This window comes from Dasypus novemcinctus, chromosome 16 (assembly GCF_030445035.2).
Source record: "Dasypus novemcinctus isolate mDasNov1 chromosome 16, mDasNov1.1.hap2, whole genome shotgun sequence".
Taxonomy (NCBI): Eukaryota; Metazoa; Chordata; class Mammalia; order Cingulata; family Dasypodidae; genus Dasypus; species Dasypus novemcinctus.
The window spans coordinates 22,302,775-22,307,398 of NC_080688.1; the positions used below are offsets into that span (position 1 = coordinate 22,302,775).

Below are 4,624 nucleotides of genomic sequence, written 5' to 3' on the forward strand. Positions count from 1 at the left end.
CAAATGTCTTTTCTGCACCAGTTGAGAGGATCATGTAATTTTTCTTCAATTTATCAATGTGGTTTATTACACTAATTGATTTTCTTGTGTTATCCACCCTTGCATGCCTAGGATAAAACTACTTGCTAATGGTGTGTAATCGTTTTAACGTGCTTTGAATTCTGTTTGCAAGTATTTCATTGCGGATTTTTGCATCTATTTTCATTAGAGTTTTTGCTCTGTAATTCTCTCTTCATGTAGTGTATTTACCTAGTTTTCATATAATGGTAATGTCGGCTTCATAGGATGAAGTTGGTAGCATTCTTTCCTGTTCAATTACTTGGTAGAGACTGAGCAAGATTGGTGTTATATCGTCTTTGAATGCTTGGTAAAATTCACCTGTGAAGCCATCTGGTCCTAGGCTTTTCATCTTGGGGAGATTTTATTTTTCAATCTCTTCTCTTGTGATTCGTTTTTTGAGGTCTTCTATTTCTTCTAGGTTCAGTGTAGGTGGTTTGTGCATTTCTAGGAATTTGTGCATCTCCTCTACATTGTCTGGGTTTTGGCATACAGTTGTTCATAGTATCATACCATGTGGCACATTTTTGGAAGATGAAAGAGCAGGTGGAGGAGAGGTGATTGAGTCTGCAAAGCGAAGAAGCTGTTGCTGAAAAAGCTTATGGAGGAGGTTGAAATCCTGAACGAATATCTAAATACTGGTATTATGCAAGTCATGTTTTCTACACCAGAAACAATCAATCTAGAAGTCACTACCAAAAACATAAAAACATATACGTATTTTAGAATTAAAATAACACCCGACTAAATAACCCATGGGTTAAAAATGGAATGATTTAGTGATGGAAATGAATGATCACCGATCTACTGCAAAATCAAACCTATGAGGCTTCCCGCCTGGCCGGGCCTGGGAGAGGGCGATGCTTCCCGGCCGCCGCGGCTCTGAGGCGACAGGAGCGCCCCGAGACCCTCAGCTTGCGCACGGCGCGGGGCACGGCTGCAGCCACGTCTGCCGGCTTCACCTTCGGCGCCGCGACGCTCGGCTCCACCACCGTGGCCACCGGCGGGGGCCGCACGGCCGGAGGCTCCTCGTTCGGGACGGGGGCGTCTAGCAATCCTTGTGCGGGGCTCACTTTTGGAACATTTGGAAGTACTGCAACCCCAGCAACTACATCTGCTTCTCCTGGTGGTTTTGGAACTGGGCTGTTTGGACCTAAACCTGCCACTGGGTTCACTTTAGGAGGAACAAATACAGGAATAGCAACAACTACAACCACAGGATTAACTCTGGGAACACCAGCCACTTCCTCTGCATCTACAACAGGTTTCAGTTTAGGATTCAGTACACCTGCAGCCTCTGCCACAACATTTGCTCTACCTGTTACTTCTTCCTCCGCTAGTGGTCTCACTCTTTCATCTGCTCTGACATCAACTCCAGCAGCTCCTACAGGATTTACTCTAAACAGTTTGGGTGGGACAACAACCACAACTACCACTGCATCAACAGGCCTTCCTTAGGGGGAGCCTTAGCTGGATTGGGAGGTTCGCTTTTCCAGAGTGCAAACACTGCAACATCACGACTTGGACAGAATGCTCTAGGCATAACGCTGGGAACTACTGCAGCTACTTCACCTGCAGCCAATGAAAGCCTTGGTGGTATAGATTTCAGTAGCTCATCGGATAAAAAGAGTGATAAAACAGGAACAAGACCAGAGCACAGTAAAGCGATGAAGGATGAAAATCTACACCTTTCATCTGCCAGGATGTGGAAACTCTCCAGAAATTTGTGAAGGAAAAAAAAACAAGTCCCGGAAGAAATCAGTAGAATGTCTTCAAAAGCAATGCTTAAAGTACAGGAAGGTAGTAAAGCCCTAAAGCAGCTTCTCTCATTGGCTGCCAGTGGATTACAGAGAAACACTCTCAATATTGACAAATTGAAAATAGAAACTGCTCAGGAGTCGAAGAATGCTCAAATAGCATTAAGAACCCAGAAAACACCAGCTGGACTTCAACATGGAAACACAACTCCTGCTGACTACTTCAGAATCTTGGCTCAGCAGTTTGAGGTACAGCTTCAGCAGCACAGACAGCAAATTGAAGAACCAGAAAACCGTCTTGCCACTCAAGCAAATAATTCACATATAACTCCTCAAGATTTGTCAATGGCTATGCAGAAAATTTATCAAACATTTGTAGCTTTAGCTGCACATCTTCAGTCTATCCATGAAAATGTAAAGGTGCTCAAAGAGCAGTACCTTGGCTACAGGAAAATGCTCTTGGGAGATGCCGTAGATGTGTTTGAAGCCAGGCGAGCAGAAGCCAAGAAGTGGCAGAATGCTCCTAGAGTTACTACCAGACCCACTCCTTTCAGCAACATGCCAAATGCAGCAGCCGTTGCCATGGCTGCAACACTTACACAGCAGCAACAGCCTGCTACAGGGCCACAGCCATCTCTGGGAGTTAGTTTTGGAACGCCATTCAGCTCAGTTGTTGGCACTGGCGTGCAATCAAATGGCTTAGGTTCTTCAAACCTCGGAGGATTTGGAACTAGCTCTGGTTTTGGAAGCAACACCACAGGGGCCTCCACATTTGCATTTGGAACAACAAATAAACCCTCAGGAAGTCTTAGTGCAGGCTTTGGCAGCTCAAGTACACATGGGTTTGACTTCGGCAATCCTGGCATCACGGCTTCAGCTGGTTTGACATTTGGGGTGTCCAATCCTGCCTCTGCGGGTTTTGGAATGGGAGGACAGCTCCTTCAGTTGAAGAAACCTCCAGCTGGAAACAAAAGAGGAAAAAGATAAATATATGGGTTGATGTGTTAAGAGAATTCATAGCAGCATCGTTCATTCTGAGTCTATTTTTCTAAAATTGATGCAGTAATTAAATTGCATCCCAGGAGATTTATAAAGTTTTGCTATTTTTGCCTACTCTGGAATTTGAATATTGTTTATATTTACCATGATGATTTGCTTTTTTTCTTGTGAATTTAAAACCCAGTTGTATATTTTTTGTTATTTTGAGTCTCAGTGTATGAAATGTTCTGATTACGTCATTGATTGACTAGTAAAACCTACTGTTTATCCTAGTGTTGATAGCAGTGGTTTTGTTAATAAGGCTTACACTATGTGAATATACGCACATTCATTTCTTATACAGACGGTATGAGCTCTAGGTCTGTACTAGAATCAGTTTGTTCCTGACAAAGGCCATTTGATCTACACTGCAGGGCATCTTGTGAATATGTTTGTAAATATATACAGAAAAATTCACAAAATTGAGTGTACATATAAAACATTTACGGGCTGCTCTTGCCTCAGACTGTTCCCCTTTTCTAAGGGTATTCAGTTTTTCACCTTTTAAGCTTCAAATCCTCAGTGCTTGTGAAACGAGCTATAGAGGTACCAGGTCATTGCAGTTGTTTGCTTGAAGATTTGTTGTAATAGTTATTAGTATGTGACAGACTCAACATCATTGCCCCAGCCTTTTCCATTTTTGTTCCCACATTACCTTTTAGCAGTACTCCAAATGAGGGATATTGTAAGACTGGTCAAACAGATTTCAACAACTTTTATTATCCCGTATACCCTCATATTGCTTATATGAAGTGTTTTTCATATCTGAGATGGGCCCTCAGGTTCATCTTAGCCTGGGCGGAACTCCAGGCTGGTATTTTGGGAATAGAGTACTAGTAAGGCAAATTGATTCTTTGCAGGTGAAGGATGCACTATTACTTTAGTGGAAACTTTTATAGCTCTACCAATGCAGAGTCCTTTGTTATAGGGCTATTGATATTGACACCAAATGGAGTGGCTTATCAGCCTCCTAATGTCTTATGTAAGTGTTTAATATGGAATAGAGAAACTATAATTTAAGAAAAAATATTCTTTGTAGCAACTATAAACTATCTCCTGTTTTAACAATGAACAAAACTCCAGGTTGTAACTTATAGACATGTCAGGTTGTGCATCTGTATAAAATTTGTCTATATTAGTATTAGAAGTGGAGTGGGTAAAAGAAGTGAGCCTTTTGAAGGAGAACTGCCTTAGCCATGATTCCAGATCAACCATTAGGTAGACTTTCAAGTACAGTTTTCAGATGGAATGTGAACATGGAATTTCATTGAAAATAGTTTAATTTTTTGTATAGAAAGTTTTGTACATAATGTGCATCAAGTGAATATTTTCAGAATCATTTTCACCAAGGCACCTTTTTTTCTAAAATAGTATTGCATTGTATATATATATTTTAGTATACTGTTAGTTAGGCTTGATTATAAAAGTGTTGTCAAATTGGTTTTATCTGCATTTCACAGTCATTGGCTTTTTTTGAATTAAAATTTAAGTGCCTTGATATATTACAATTTAGAAAATTGTTTCTGAGCACTAAACTTGCTTTATTTTTGCATACTTAAATTATAATCCCCAAATCCAGATTGTGGGGGAAATTGTGTTGTCATTGTCATCATTGTCTTCACTTTGTCCAGAACTATCATTATGTAAACAATAAAATTTGTGTCAGTTGCTTTGAATCTTAAAAAAAATAAAAAATTAAAAAAAAAGAAAACCTATGAGATGCAGGAAAGTGCTTTTTGAATGGATATTTATATCAATGAATACTTACATTA

At 40.4% G+C, this 4,624-nt stretch overlaps 1 pseudogene; it reads left to right on the forward strand.

Annotated features, from left to right (window-relative positions):
* The first annotated feature begins 849 nt into the window (after positions 1–849).
* LOC101430081 (nucleoporin p58/p45 pseudogene) lies at positions 850–3,710 on the forward strand (annotated as a pseudogene).
* The last annotated feature ends 914 nt before the right edge of the window (positions 3,711–4,624 follow it).